Source organism: Triturus cristatus, chromosome 3_2 (assembly GCF_964204655.1).
Source record: "Triturus cristatus chromosome 3_2, aTriCri1.1, whole genome shotgun sequence".
In the NCBI taxonomy this organism is placed as follows: domain Eukaryota; kingdom Metazoa; phylum Chordata; class Amphibia; order Caudata; family Salamandridae; genus Triturus; species Triturus cristatus.
This window is the reverse complement of record NC_140584.1, coordinates 113,761,171-113,778,284: the sequence shown is the minus strand read 5'-3', so window position 1 is coordinate 113,778,284 and position 17,114 is coordinate 113,761,171.

The window sequence follows — 17,114 nt, the reverse complement described above, 5'->3', positions numbered from 1 at the left end:
TGTTATGCTGGGTACTGCCTAATGTATTTTTGACTGCTATGCCTTTTGCGCAATGCTTCCGCCTAATCTGTTTTATGCCTCATGATGCTTACATAGTGTACGGTTGAGGTTGGTGCATAATGGTGATCCTAATATGTGTTATGCCTAATGTGATAATGCTGAAGTCATTATTGTGCCAGTAGTTACTGGGTGTGCTATACTTACTAGTTGTGCTACAATTACTGGCTGTGGTCTACATTTATGATAAATCTTACTTTTACTATTTCTACTAAGTGATGAATCTGACAGTGGTCCATGTGGCCCTGTCATGTGTATATAATCCCCTGTAAATACTGCCTAGTGCCAGTTGGCACAGTGTATATTGTGTGATTACCATCTAATGTGTTTTATGATAATACAAAGGCTATTTTTGATATAACCTTGTGTGGAGTTCCTTTTGTGGTGCACCTAGTGTGTTGCTGCTGCTGTGTGTGTGTTGCGCAAACGCTTTACACATTGCCTCCGGGATAAGCCTGTCTGCTCGTGCCAAGCTACCAAGGGGGTAAGCAGGGGTTATCGTCGGCTTGTAACTCCCTTGCCCTGACTATAGTGGTGGTCTCTGCCTGGCTTTGGCGCAAGACTTAGCCAACTAGAGATCCCATTTCTAACAATTTGCTTGTAAGAATTTCATTAGATTGAAACAAAATGTAACCAACTTTTTAAAATTCAACTAAACCAATCTAGTAAAACATATCACATGGAAAGTTAAAATCTTAGTAGGCGTTGAGACAGTTATGCCTTCATCATGGCTCTGATGTGTTCACTCTGCCCTTAGTTGCCATGACATTTTCTTTACCTTTCTTGTAAATATTCATCTCCACATACCCGAGAATCATGCATGGATGAGATGGCCTCTGCTGTCCTCCTGCCAGATTGAGAAATATTGGTGCCTCAGGCTGGATGGGATTATAGATGAAGGAAAATGCATTTTTCCTGTTATCTGCTTTAGGAGCGGGGTCTGCTCACTTACTCTGTTAACAAGAGTTCTGTCAGTCCCTTTCACCCAGAACCTCCTCTTCTTATAGGTGAAGCATAATTGACAAATATATGTTTGACCTGTGGTTGTATGGCAAAGTGAGTGTGGAGAGCATAGGTTTTTTGTGTCTGCAATGAAACAGGAATCCATTTTAGATCTCCTTTGTATGATTGATTTACAAAATAGAGGGTGGAGAGAGCCTGCCAGACAGGATGTAGAGCATAGTTAGCCACCAGAACATTCACGGGCGGAGGCAGAAGCCCCTTTGAAATGTAAGGACAGTGTTTGTCCCCTTCCTGCTTCATTCCTCTCCAAAGGGATGCACAGATTGTCTGGGTGTATTAGCCGGATGAAGAATGCCCAGCTCCTTTAGTGCTATTGTCTCACAGGTGCCTGTCGGGGAGGATCCAGTCCCATCCTCCAGCCTGCCAAATCTGCAGAATAATGGCAAGTGGTTGATAGCTTCAAGTCACAACATTTTTGAGATCTACATTTTAGTCTGCTAGCTCAATATAAATAGAGAATGGCACCCCAGATCAGTGTTCTGTAGATTTCTCACTGAATTGTACCAGGCAGTCCACAGCAGTAGACTGGAGATTTCTGTGTCCCGGGAGTAGTGTTTATGGCTTCTAGCAGCACCCCACCCCCCAAGTCAGGAACAGACCTAAAAGTCCTGTAGCAATCCTACTACAAAAGCTTAGCAGGCTGCTTAATTTGAAGGTGCTATCACTGAAGAGAGAAGGGTATTGAAGGTATCTCTACAGCAAAAAGTCACCTAGAAAAGTGTCCAACAGCCTGAGGAAGAGAAGGAGCTGTGCAGAAAGGAACGAACAACTCCAAAAGAGCACTGAGAATGGCATAGGGGACCTAGTGGACTGCCCAGGGCTTTATTGATCTGCCTGCTGTCCCATCCTGCTTGTGTGTTACTAGCCGAGTCTCACCTAAGCATGAAACCTACCTCTGGGTCTATGCCTCTGTTGGCCACTCACACTAAGCGATCTACACTCAAAGAAGACATTGCAATCCCAACAGTCATATTGTCCTGGCTGCAGTGGCGTGGGGGAAAGTTGGATGTGATGGAGCTCCTGTCTTGACTGCAGACACAATGGTCTTAATCCCACTTGTACTTGTGAATGTCACCACCACAGCCTGTGGAGCTTAGTGAACGGGCACCTAGTGACAACTCTAGTACCTAATTGCACTCCTAAAACGCTACCTACTTGTCTCTGGCTTGGAAACCCACCTTGTTGGGGTGGGCTCTTCATTTGTTTGGGTGGTAGATTATTAGGACCCCACAACTTCTCAGTCCCCAGATTGAAGTTTTCCTCTAATGGAGCCATAAGAAGAGGAAATTCCCTGGCCATAATATGTCCAGAGGTGCCATGGTCAGAGAGTGCTTCCTGTTGCTAGTGCAGGTCCCACAGCTCTCATCCCTGAGTGGCCTGAGAGCATGCGCTTCTGACTGGCAGTGACAGCTGAAAGTTTGGCGGTAGCCTGGCTTCTGATTTCTCCCCCAAGCGTCACACTAATCCAGCTTGTTGACAGACACCTAGGCATGTCCATTGATATGAGTAAGGTTGTGGACTTGTCCTGTGACAAGCTCCCTTCATTGGTAGACACTGAACTACTGTTCCATTTGTGGGTTTACTACTTTGACCGTGATGGTAGTGTAACATGTTTTGCAAGTCTATAGTTGTGACCAGACATTTTTAAGCCTGTCACTGGACTAGAGGCACAGTGGGTCACTCATGTTAAGTTCTACTTTTCTGTTCTTACCCAACTCCTAGTGCTGCCATCCAAAGGTGTTTCTATGTATGGTTGTGTATCTAGCCTGCGTTGTAAATGCTTACTGTGTGTGTGTGTGAGCCAAAGTAATAGAGGCATGTGGGCTCCATTTTAGATACCCCCAGCCTGGCTTCTGTCCAAGATGGAGGTGAGGTTGTTTCCCATACAGTGGAAGTATATTGCTGACATTCCTGAGCTTTGAGATGGGGAACCTAGCCAATGAAATGAGGGGTGTGGAGGAGGCTCAGGTAAAATTTACATTATGCCTGTTTAATTTCCCATTACATTTATTCTTCAAAATTCCACCACGCTGCGCAATGATGACTCTGGAGCACAGGAACACAGCAACACAACAGCCAGGAGGCAAAGGACAGTTGTTCATAGCACTTGTGTTTTTTGTGCAATTTTATAGCACAAAGTACATGTTCAAATCCAATATGGATGTGAGGATGCATTGCATGCTAAAATATAAAGCAAAACAAGATTTTCATTTCGTGCAATTACACATAAGTTTCCAGAAATGTAACATATTTAAAAGAAATCAAATTACAAGAATTCTGCACACCCTGAATTTGGGGTCAGGGCTGCTTTGCAAATTTGATTTCATCTATCATTTGTTCTTTTTGTCGCCCTACGTGGTAAGGGTATGCCCAGACGTGAGTCCCGTGCTTGGTATGTCCTCGGATTCAAACTAGCCTGGCGGATGAGGGCTGATACCCCAAAACCGATCCCATGATGCTTGTTTCTGGTCCAGGGACTACCGGGCTTGACAGTACAGGCTGGACTGTTTAAATGCGAAACAGAGTCAAGCCTGATTTGAATATGGCTGGTTCCAAACTGGAATGTCATGGCGGCCAAAAAAACAATGGATTTAACCAAGATCTGTGACTGGGGGTTAATGTTTGATTTGAATAACATTCTGTCCATCATCTGTTCTTTTTTTTTTATTTGATTAGGCATTTTCCTTGGCAACGAACTGCTAGTTAGTCTTCCTAAACATTGTCATTGAGTATATGGTAGGGGTTTGGGCTGGGACTGCCTTGTTATGGAAGGTTAAGGAAACCTTTTGACTTTCCCTGATTACACTTTCAGTTGGTTGGTGACAGTGAGGTGAAGTAACCTGACACCTCTTTGTGCCTCTGTTTTAGGTGCTCCAGGCTAGCGATAACCCTTCTGTGAGAAGCATCCCTCCAGGGCCGGACTGGAAACCCAAAGCATCCCTGGCACATTTTGGCAGACCAGCCCCCATAGGTTTAGTAGTGAGTAACCCCGACCACTACAGGCAGGGTTTGGGGGCTTGTGGTGTTCTAATTTTATTGGGCTTTCCCCCCCAAAGAACATTTGGGAAAAATTGCAAAAATGGTGCATTCTACAACACATTTTCAATATATATTCAACTGTATTAGCTTTTAAAGCATAGTAAATGAAGGGCATACAGTGCACTAGGACATGACAATCTTTATTGGGGCCCTTCAATGGTTCCTTCACTATCACCCTCCAACAGTGCCTCTCCTCTCTCCCTAGCCCCTCTCTCATGTATTTCATTTGCTTTTTAGCACTTCTCATAGTAGATTATAGTGTCGGAGCACTTTACATCAAACACACATAGAGACAATCAATAATATATGTGTAAGTCAGTGTTTAGAAAATGTTACATAAGACCAAAGTCACTACTAGGTGTAGCAAGAGTGCTTGGGCTGGAGAAGCATAAAATCAGGATTCAAAACGTAACACAGTGGTTAGGGTTACATTTACTAATAAGAATTTGTTTCTACCCAAACACACTCTTTTTAGCAACATTAGGATAATGAAAGACTGAAAAAACATAACTTTCTAACCTGTTACATGCAGTTTGCCTGCAGCTCTTTGATGGAAGTTCATAGCTCACTGTGCTAGATTACTATTGTAACATATGAACTGCACAGTAAGAAAAGGATCTTTTGTGACAAAAGGAGTAACCCACAGATCTTTGCACATACAATACATTTATGTGATCTGTGTGCCACACATTCTTTGCAGTAGGCATATTAATCCTCTGTGCTACCTTATAGATAAGTTAAAATTGCCACTAGACAAACCTCCAGCTCACTCCAGCAGAAACAATAATCTTCAAAGATATCTTGACAGATATACAAAGACCTCTGCAGTCACTGCTTTAAAAACACAGGGAGGCAGGAAACGAAAGTGAGTGCTGAGTTGGTAATGCTGATTGATCTGTTGATTTTGTTACTGGGGGCCGAGAGTGCAGCACTGCAAAATTGCCCCCCTAGTAACTAAACCCACCCATCAAGCCTCCCGGGGAAATGCCTGATGTCCGGTATAGCCAGTTCGGCCTTGCATCTCTCTACACAAAGACTGTGTCTGGAGAACAGCCTGGTAAGTACCCATGGATAGAGAAACCCCCGAAGCTGTTCTGAAGATGCATACAGTGAATACTGATATCCTGTTTGATTTTGCTATATAAAAATGGGACCACGCTTCTCCACTTGTCCTTCCAGTTTCATGTCTCCATGGACAAGATAGAGAGTACCCGACAGAGCACTCAGCGGAATTCTATTCAACCGGAGCTGGTGCCTGCCTGACAACCAGCTTCTCATGATTCAGGGGACATTAACTGAATCAGACTTCTACCTGGAAGGGCTGAATACCTTACATGTAGTGCCTAGAAGCCTGCCTGTCTGCCTGCTGTGAGAGGGAATGAGTTTGCCAACCAGGGAGAAAGAATGAGTGTCCATAAAGAGCAAGGTGCAGCACATCCCTGTTATCTGTGGACACCAAGAAGACTGAGGAGAGGAATCACTGGATTCTGGTGTCTGTAGGCCTGCATTTTCTCTGCAGGGGTTATGGACTGGACTGGCAAAGACTTAGGGCTGATTTAGAGTTTGACAGAGAACTGAAGCCAAACTGAAGGCCTGTCTGCCTTACTTACAGACGGGCGGACCTCAAGTATGTCAGCTAAGCAGGCTATTCCTCATCTGTCACTGATTTTGGAAAAGTGGCATAGCCATAAAATCAAAGGTGTCCATACTGTCCACTGCCAGAGCAAGATACTATTCATGTTATCTTTGTGTGGGGTTATATGAAACCAGCATGGTTTCACCGCATAAGAAACATGTATCTTTGAACTGGCATGAATAAATGCCGTGCAATCTAACATTTGATTTCATAAAAAAGAAATAGCTGAAAATAAAACAAATGCATTTTTTAATTATACATTTTTTTAACAAGCGTTTTTGCATTTCAAAATTAAGTCATCTTAAATTTTAATGAAATATATTAAAAGTATTTTAAAACATTTCCATAAATCACTTTTAATATTTATTAATGCCTAATAAAAACGTATTGTTTACTTAAGGTTGGAATTTACTTTTAAACTTTTAATTTAAACTTTAGCAAAATAATTTCTATTTAATTTCATATATTTAATACAAGTACATATTAATTCAAACTTGAGTTAATAGGGCTGTAATTTATTTTCCTTCATTCTAAATATAAAATAACAGACACACATTTTAATTACATTAATGTCTAACACAACAAAGTTTTTTCCTATTTGTATCAGAGTTAGGAAAACTTTGTCCCTGTTTCTGTACATTACCACAGGGAGACTTCGCAGTCGTGGTGGATATCTCTGTCTGGTAAAGTATAAGGAACAGTTTCTTTTACTTTACCATATGGAGATCTCCACCCTCGTGGATGAGGAGGATGAGGAGAAGGAGAAGGATTTATAGGCAAATGATAACATCTTCGGTATGACCAAGGAAGTCATCTGTGCCAGATACCAGTTCTCACCTGATGCGTCACATACACCAAGTACCCATTGTTAGTTCTGGCGTTTGCCAAGACCTTTTGAATTTACTAAAATAATATGTATAATATACTTACTTAAAAGGGCTTTCAGCCACCTCTATTCACCCATTGGGCTGTTGTTGTGCAGCGGCAGCTGCTCCATTGGGAAAAGGAGCGCCACCCCCTTGCTGTGGGCACAGCAAAGGGGAAACATAAAATGGCAATAAAGTGACTTTATGGGCATTTTATTTACCACACTGCCAGCCGCCGGAGCTGAGTGTTAGGGGCATTGCAGGGTGAGGCCATTTCTGAAGTGCAGCAGACTGTGAGCAGGGAGGGTTACACAAGTTTAAACTGCTCATGTCTCTTTGCCCAGCCATCTTGCGATGGCCAGCCTGACATTCACAGTTTAAGCTTCTCCAGCACAAGCTGTTATACAACCAGGTGGATAAACAACATAGGTCCATAGTGACAGTATGAGCGTAAAAGACCCGTCCCCAAAATCAGATAGAACAGTAGTCCACAACTGCATATCAGGGCAGTTTTGAAGAACAAGGTAATGTTTAAGCTAGTACCAGGAAAATCAACAGTAAAACCGACCAGGAAGACCATAAAGCAGGCCACAAACAGCCAAAAGACTGGGCCATACACTGACCTGTCAGACCAGCCCTTCAGGCACTGCCCCGGTCTTAAGCCAGTACGACTCAGCTTGTGTGCATGTTGAATTCTGTGTTGAAAGGTGCTGGGTGATAGCTAGGTAACAATGGGCAGTCAGTACACACTTGGACTGGCGCCCAAGCCTGACAGCATGGTGGCAGACTAAGATGAAGAAATATAACCTCTTTTTGTCTGGGATGAAAACAAAATACAGACCCCAACAAAGATTCATTTAGTCTTTATTTGTACATCAAAATCAGTAAAAGCAGACAACTGTGAGCCTTAATCTTTATAAAAACAGGCTTGTGTCATCTTTAACTCAATCAATCAATCAACAAAGCTTTGTTAGATTAAAAAATAATCATAAAAGCACAAATTCAATTATTTACAATCGAAGATAAAAAGCATAAACATCTAAAAAGGTAAGGAGAATTGGCCCCAAAGATCTGAATAGGTTTGTACAGTACAGTTTCTTACATAGTAATAGTCTTCCTACATTTAAAAACAGCCTTTAAAAACGATGAGACCGATAAAGTTATAACCTTTTCCCCCAAAGATTGCATAATTAAAAAGGCTGGACGGCACTGTTTCATCCCTAATGTTCTAAGCACTGGGACTATCCACCGTTTCCTCTGATAACTATAAAATTTGCAGAAAAATAAAACATGCATGGTAGATTTTACAGACATATCGTCGCAGGGGCAATTATCCAGTTGTCTGGACCAGTCATTGGTTGTAGGAAAACTAAGTAACCTATGCACAATGGACATCCTAAACCGTGTCAGTAAAAATCTGTCAAAATCAGAAAGTACATATGTTAAATAGGGCTGTCTCTTGAAAGTAGTAAGCGTATTTTGATGTGCCCGGACCGAGATTTTATGAATTTCCCTATTTAATCTGATATTTTCGAAATAGTGCAGGCAACTTAGTTTTAATATTTTCCTATTTACTTTAAGCAAAGTGCTAGGTTTGTCAAAATATTCTGGATGGCCTAATTTTCATGAGAAATCATTAATGTGCATAAGCCAACCTATGTGAGAAGCCCCATCTAACGCACAGCAATCTCTGATCACTTGGCGATTTAAACTAGTCTGTTCTGTGGTCCAAATGTGATGCCAGAGGAGAAGTGGTTGAATACCAATAACATCTTCTATATATGGTAATCCCAACTCAGAATGACAATTAAAAGTCGAAGTGCTTACTGGAAGAGCGAGCAAATTTCTAAGAAATCTGTTTTCAGACTTTTGCATTGAGGTTACGTCTACGTAACCCCAGATACCTGCTCCATAAGTCGCAATTGGTACGCACTTGGCTTTATAGATGTGGAGTAATTCAACAGGGGGATGTCTGCCTAATGTTTTGCTAAAATTACTCAAAGCTGTTAAGGCCTTATGGAACAACAATCTTAGAGAGTTTACAGCCTTTGTCCATAGACCGGTACGGTAAAAAAGGACCCCCAAATACGAGAAAGTATTTGTACAGGTTAGACAGTTTTCATCAAGAAAAAAAGACCGGCTCCTGCTGCTCCCCTGGTCACATTTTAAAATAAAGGTTTTTGATGAATTGACTGTGAGTCCCAAATCAGACATAAAATTTACAAAACTATTTAAAACGTTCTGGAGACTGTTCGGGGTGCGAGCCATGAGCACCGTGTCATCCGCATACATTAACACGGGGAGAGGGCTATTCCCTATCCCCGGCAGGTCCTTGCACTCCTTTTGCAAAATCAAATTTAAGTTGTTAATATATAAAATAAAAAGGAGGGGTGCCAGGACACAGCCCTGCCTCACTCCTTTCCCCACAGTAAAACGATCAGAGCACTCTCCCTCTGTTCCAAAGCGCACCCTGGCAGTCGCATCAATATAAAATTCACGCATTAAGGAGATCAAAGGTAATTCTAGTCCTAACTTCTCTAAAATCAACCATAATTTGCTGTGAATAACACAGTCAAAAGCCGCGGACAAGTCCACGAAGGCTAATTAAAGAGCACCCCTTTTGGCTTTACTATATTTGTTAATAATTAATTCCAAATTTAGGCACTGGTCTATTGTACACAGGCCCTGCCGGAAGCCATATTGAATGTTGCTAATAATGGAATGCTCGTCTGCCCACAGCTGTATTCTGGATAAGATTACTCTCCCGATTATTTTGACCGTGGAGTCCAAGAGCAAGATAGGACGATAGCATGCAGGTTTATGCCTATCCCCCTTTTAAAAATCGAGACCAGGATCAATTCTCTCCAAGTAGCAATGAGACCCGACGATATGCAGGCATTGATGACATAGGTTAAAATAGGTCCCCAGAAGGCTATGTTGTATTCAAAAAGATCCATGGGAATGCCGTCTGGCCCTGGGGCTTTGCCGCTCTTGCATGAACTGATTGCCACCTCAATCTCTTTCAGTTCCAATTTAAGCTGTGAGTGGAGATTAGCAGTCTGAAATTCTATCCTGTCACCCTCCAAGTCGCTAATACTTGATTCAGGGGAAGGAGTAGAATATAGTTTAGAATAATGGTCCACCCATTGCTTACCAGTTACAGCTATCTCTATACTTGCTCTCCCTATATCGGCTAAAAACGGGGCATTAACCGCTTTCCAGAAAGCTGAAGAATCTTTCAGTTCGGATGCGGTTCTAAGATTGTTCCATGCCTCCTCCCTAAGACTATTTTTTCTTGCTTTCAGGGTATTTCGGTATGCCCTTCTTGCTTCTTTTATTCTATCATTATTTGGCAGCCTACTGTGAAGGGCAAGTTTAAGATTAGAGTGTGCTTTACTACAACTGTGATCAAACCATCCATTCTTTACAGTAGGTTTCCTATTGGAATGTACATATAAATAGTTTCCTATAGATTTAGATAGATCAAGAAACCCTCCACTATCTCGGAGGCTATGTGACCATACCCAGTGCATTTATTGATGGATTCACTACAGTTACATAAAATCATATTCATAAGTGAGTCTGGATCGATATTTTTCCAGCTCAATGAATAGCCATTTTGTCTTGTCACGGTGATATCTTTTACACGATGAGTGAAAGAATCCTTGCCTGTGACTAATTTACGATTTAGCTTGAATCCAATACTTTGTGGGAAATGATCACTGATGGCGATGTCATGAGTTTGAAAATTAGTAAGTCTGGAGGCATGTCTTGCTGAGATTAAAAAAAGAAAAATGGTAGAGGAAAGTCCACGACCGTTAAAAGTTGGGCTGAGTCCAGCTTAAGATACTTCATAGAGTCTACGTCACTGGGCCCCGACTGATTCATATGGGTTTCTCCGAGGATGGTTTATGTAAGAGGGGATGTGGGATGGTGGGCACCTTTCTACATATCATATGGGAATGTGGTGTGATCGCGGAGTTCTGGAAGCAACTTCATGTAGTGATGCAGGAGGTCACAGGTATTGCACTGCTGCCAGAGGCACGGCGCTGTCTTTTGAATGTCTGGGGTCCTACTGATTATGACGTGGCGCAGACTCAATGGGTGACCCTAGGAAATATGGTGGCGAAGCGCGATATTGCGCGACTGTGGGGCTCTCAGAGACCTCCCGCTCTGGATGCATGGATGGACAATATGGACTGGAGTATGTTTAGGGAGAAAACGGTGTATAGTGCCCGGGGGCGGCCTAAGAAATGGCATAAGATATGGGGACGATGGAACCAGTATAGGGGTGATATCTGTCTGCCCCCGGCTACTGAACCGTTAGAGGAGCAACTTTCCCCCTAGCTTCACTTCCAACTTGGGATTTTCATGATGCAAATATGCTAGAATGTTAGCGCCTCTGCTTCTCCCTCATCCACCCGATCGGTGGCTTTGTCCTGATTTTGGGAATGGGGCCACGCCCCCATCGGGAACTGGCACAAGTTTATTGTGTATACTGCCTTGCTCGTGATATTTATTGTAGGTTGTCTAAAAAACGGAACCTTTGTCTTTTTCCTGTACTAGAGCTATGGACGCTTTCATGTGTTGCTTAATTGGCTGCCGAACCTCCGGGATGTCGGCTGAATAGCTGTGTTCCAGACTGATATAAATAAAGGTTTTTTTTTTTAAAAAAAAGTTGGGCTGAAAGGGGCAGAGGAACTGCATAGAGTGTTTGCAAATCCCAAGTCGCCAGTGAGCATAATATCGTTTAGGGTCTCGCCTGGACCGAGATGATTAAAATGGGGGACGCTAGAGTCGCTGTCAGCATTGGGATACCGGAGTTTGCGGCCTTGGATATAGAGTCTCCGCCCCAAATTATAAGGAGATCTTTACAAGAGGCCTCCTGGGACCTATTGACGTGTAAGGATATTACCCTCAGCATTTCAGCCTGATCTTTACGCAAAGCGTTATTATAAAAATTCACAATCAATATGCTAGTAGATCTATCCAGGTCGGCCCCTATAAATAAAAAGTGACAATCAGTAACCAGTGTTACTATATTTGACAAGTTTGTATGGTAGGCTATATGGGTGGAGAGTCCTCCCATTGCTCTTCCATGCGTTGGTGCATCTGCGGGAGAATAAAATGTCTTAAACCCATTTAGGTGAATCGCGTCTTCAGACCATGTTTCCTGAAAACATAGTATGTCATACCTAAATACAAAATCTATCCACTGAGGATTCGCAATCTTAGGCTTCAGGCCTGCAATTGTCCAAAACAATATATTACAGATATGGTCTGCAAGTTTCTCCTTTGCCATGCTTTTACTTGGTTCTGCTGTGGTGACATGACCAATAATAGGGGATACTATTAAACCATTTTCCGAACTAGGAACAGGGTTAACCACAATACTAGGGTCATTATCAACTACATCCATGGCTGTTTTAATTAGGACTGGGGGGGGTACTTCATTGACATTCTTCTAAATAGCTAACTCTGTAATTATATATGTATTTGCCATGTCGTTAGTAGAACCCAAAGCATGTTGTCCCTGTGCAAACGGGCTCATGTCTGTGGTGATAACGAAGTTCAGCAGATTCAACCTCTCTCTTTTCTTAGGGCGTCAATCCACCTGATCCAGGTGAGAGAAAAGGTCATAGCGATTCTGGACTAGAATGTTATAAAATGTATTCCTTATAGGATATTCCCTTTCCTGTCTATATGAATGTGCAATATTCAAAGGCTGGTAAAAAAAGCCCAACGGAACCACATTAATATCATGCAAAGAAGTAGAAAACGAGCCCGCCCTTGACAAAATGTGATGGACCAACTCTATTGATTGAAAGTTAATATGACGCAGTCCCTGGCATAGACTTCTTACCCTTCCCTAGCCAGCTAACTCTTCTAACCATTTTAAAATTACAAAACAGATTGTCTGAGGAGCCAATTTTGGAACCCAGCCAAAACAGTGATTCGTTCCTTAATGTGTCCCAATGTTCTGTGGTCCCAGCACATAATTGCGGGACATTAGCCAGGATCACGGTATATGGAGCCACCGCCGGAGGGAGGTCCAAGACTGTCTTAGATTCTGCACAGGCGTTGTAATTGGGTGCTGAGACATTTGACACAGGACGGTTATATGTTCCTGGGTGATATTTCTGTTGCTGGTCTGGCCTAAGGGCGACATCAGGGCAGAGGAGGGCGCTAGTGTTTGTTAGATTTGGCGCTTGAATTAAGGACCTCTCTGGAAAATCTGCGGACGGGACCGTTGGATTAGTACCAACCTCGGGGCCAGCCTCAGTATTAGTAATTGACTGGAATTGTCTTCTTGGAATAACACTAGTGCTAGGTGTGCAAGCTGCGTTTACCAAAATGTTGTTTTTTTGTCCCCCCAAAGCAGGAACCGCGCCGAGGGGTACTTTAGGTCTCAGAATAGTCGACTGGCAAACTTCTGGATGATTTAAAGGATAGCTTCCATGGTGCCCACTCTTTTAGCAAGGTCTGATAATGTTTCTCTCAAGTAGGAATTCAGAGTGTCAAATTTGTTATTTAAGGCCGCCAAGTCCTTTGAAGTGTTATGCGGTGGGCCTTTATTGGTGTTATTCCTACGAGTCCGCAGATCTGTTACTGATTTTGTCTTTTTAGAGTTTCTGACCCCCGTATTACTAGAAGGGTTGTTGTTAGTGGCAACTCTATCATCTTGTTGTTTGTGGGGGGTATTAATTAAATTGGTTTCATGATTGTTGGTGTTCCGCATTCATTTGGTTGGAGGTTGGGGACCACTGTCTAATTCTGAGTCACGTATAGTAATATGCTCAGGGGAGTTAGCGATGCACCCATTGATGGTTACACTAGGTTCCAGGGTTTCAGGAATAACTAATGGAGGAATGGAGAACTCCTCCCCCATGCCTCCCACCACTGCCGGCCCAGATCTTTAGATGTTTATGGCTTCCTCTACGGATGATATCTGCTGTTCTATGGCCCCCATCGCTCCGGACAGATATTTTAAGAGAGTCTGGTGGCTCCCCCCCCCCGCCTTCCTTATGGGGTTTTTTGGGGCACATGGTTTTCCTCTTCCCCATATCTCGAAATGTACAGCCAGAGGGATCAGTATCAGTCAGGTTATTGCAAGATTAAGTAGACTGAAGGCCAGGTGCTTCAGAACTTACCCTCTCCCTTTTAAATGTTGCAATGCCTTTATAAGTCTCAATGCTCCTCCACGATACAGCCAGGAGCTGTGGCCCAGCCCAGCCTACGTCGGCCTATGACGGGCTAAGACGGGCCCGTCTTGGCCCGGTCTTTGCCCGGGCCGCGCCCGGGCATGGCCTACGCGCGTCCCGCGCTGTGGGACCTCTCTCCCGGTTTTCTCGTCCCTCCAGGGACTAACTGGAAAGTTTGGTGCGTCGTGGGGGCCAGGGGCCGTGTGCAAATAGGCAAGAGTAGCAAGGTCGGTCTCCCGCGCTGCGGGACCTCTCTCCGGGTTTTCTCGTCCCTCCAGGGACTAACTGGAAAGTGTGGTGCGTCGTGGGGGCCAGGGGCCGTGTGCAAATAGGCAAGAGCAGCAAGGTCGGTCTCCCGCGCTGCGGGACCTCTCTCCCGGTTTTCTCGTCCCTCCAGGAAATAACTGGAAAGTGCGGTGCGTCGTGGGGGCCAGGGGCTGTGTGCAAATAGGCAAGAGCAGCAAGGTCGGTCTCCCCGACTCAAAAGTCAGCCTTTTTATTAATTTTGAGAAATTGGTCTGAAACAAGCTTGACCTGTACTGAAACTCATTACCAGGACAGTTGCTTCAGTTGCACGTGCACAGGTGTTTGTGTAAAGTCTGGTTGTTCGCCTCACCACTTTGAAATGTCACCAGCCGCCAATGTTGTTGTGTCATTCCCATGTTGCTTCCATCTACTACACCATACAGCATGAATCAATGTGCCAGCTTACTCAAAACTCTGGTTAATGTTACTTTGAATGACTACATTATGATCTTTCACTAGGTGTACATCCACGCAAAAGGAGTTCCCTTTAGTAACAATTCCTGTCTCCTTCCAATGCTGTTGTAAATTCCTTTTGAAGTGGATAGCTGCTATTTCACACCATGCCATATTGTGTTCCTGGTCTCAATTTTACCAATGGTTCTTTGATAAACTTTGCAGCGGAAAACAACAAAGTTTATGGTGTTTAATTTGCAGCATACGTGTAACAGTTTAATTTAAACATACTTCTCCGCCTCCCTCGCACACGTCTCCTACATCCGGGAGAGTCGCACTGGAGGTAGTTCTTTCTCTTACCTCATCTTCAAGTCCTGGAACGACCTCCCATTCCACCTCCGAACTTCCTCCTCACTTTGCTGACTTCGGGAAGGGACTCAAAATCTGGCTCTTCAACTAAGGCTCACCGTTCCTCAGCCCCTAGACACCCCATAGGGGTATAAACCATGCTATATAAGTACCGATTGATTGGTTGATTGCTTGATTGATTGATTGGGGTCTAACTTGGGCTTCAGTATTTGATATCCTGCATACCGTCTTTCCTTATTTCTTTCTTTCCTTCTTTCTTTCCTCTTATCTTTTTTTTCTTTCCTTTCATATTTTCTTTCCATCTTGTATTCCTTCTTTCTTTCCATTTTGCCTTCTTTCTTTCCTTCTTGCTTTGTTTTTCATTACATTTTACTTTCCTTCTTTTTAGCCTTCTTCCCTTTTTCTGTTCTTTTTTACTTTCTTCTGTCTTTCTTTTTTACTTTCTTTCCTTCTCTTTCTTTCTTCCTATTTCTTTTTTTCCTTCTTTCCTTTTTCTTTCCTACATTCCTGCTTTCTTCTTTTCCTTCTGTTTTCCTTCTTTACTTCTTTCTTTCTCTTTTGCTTTCTTTCATTCTTTCCTTTCTTTTTTGCCTAATTTCCTTTTTCTTACTGTTTTCTTTCTTTCCTTCTTTCTTTCTGCCGTCTTTTTGTTTCTGTCTTTTATTCCTTGTTTGCCTTCATTCCTTTTTATTTATTTATTTATTTACCTATGTATTTCTTGCCTTCTTTATGTTTTTCTTTTTTGTTTTCTTTCCTTCTTTCTTTCTTTTTTGTCTTCTTTCCTTCTTACTTTCTTTTTTGCTTTCTTTCTTTAATTCTTACTTTCTTTCTTACCTTGTTTCCTTCTTTCTTTCATTCTTTCATTATTTGCCTTCTTCCCTTTTTCTTTTCTTTCTTTCTTTTTGCCTTCTTTCCTTTTTTCTTTCCTTCCTTTTTTCAGTTTTGCCTTCTTTCTTTTTATCCTTTCATTTATTTTACCTGCTTTCTGTCCTTTTTGCCTTTTTTGTTTTATTCTTTCCTTCTTTCTTTTTTGCCTTCCTTCTTTGTTTAAGTCGTTTTTCTTTTTGCCTTATTTTTTCCTTTCTTTCCTCCCTTGTATCCTTCATTCTTTTTCATTCTTTTTATCTTCTTTCTGTTTTTCTTTTCTTCTTTCTTTCTTTTTTGCACTCTTTCCTTCTTTTTCTTTTAATGACTCCGTTTTTTTCTTGCTGTTTTGTTTTTTCTGTCCCTCCTCCTTCTTTTGCCTCATTTACTTCTTTCCTTCTTCCCTCCTTTCTTAATTTTTGCCATCCTCCCTTTTTTGGCCCCTTCCTTCTTTATTTTTTGCCCTTCTTTCATCTTTTTTCGTCTACTTTCCTTCATTTTTTGTCTACCATGGTTCCTTTTCTCCCTTCCTTTTTTCCTTTCTTCCTTTCTTTATTGCCTTCTTTCTCAAAGGCGCTGCTAGAAGCCAATGCCAGACGATGGCTTTTTACATCTGTGCTAGACAAGACCTTTTGATTTTGCCAAGAGTGTGTATAATATAGTTACATATAGGTGTTTTCGGACACATTTCATCCAGTAGTCTGTGATTGTGTCATTCACATTTTTATTCCTCCTACTCCAGCATGCCTCAAGGGCAACGTTAGCCCACTTCAGCCATTGACTGGCTTCACTATGAGTTACGGCATGCTTCCCTTTCACAAGGAACACACCCACATAAAAGATAATTCCCTTCAGTGCCGGGTGTACAATACATAGTAAGGTGTGTTTTTTTTGAGACCCCGAAAAATTCATTTGCTTTCAGCCGATGTATTTTTTTTTAGATATAATGAGGGCTCAGTAGCTTCCCAAATGATAATGTTTTGCAAAAAATTTGCAAAAATCATGACAAAACAAAACAAGAATTGCAAAAAAGGCTGGCGGTTAATGGCAGAACTATTGGCTTTGACAATGGTTGTTTGTATCAATTACTTCGTTACATACAGTACTTTCTCTGTTGCATTTCACAAACACTAAATACAAGTATTCAGCCTCTGTAATGGAGGGAGATGTTTGAAACAGCCTTACAGAGGATTTTTAACAACTTATCTCCACTCTCACAGCCTTCGCTAGAAAGATTTCCTTGATTCTCATCATGGCGACAGACATGCAGCTCGATGGGTTTTCGTGTGTCTCATTTAAACCTAAAGATCATAATGTATTATTTACATAATGTAACCAGAAAACTGACCAGCTTATGGC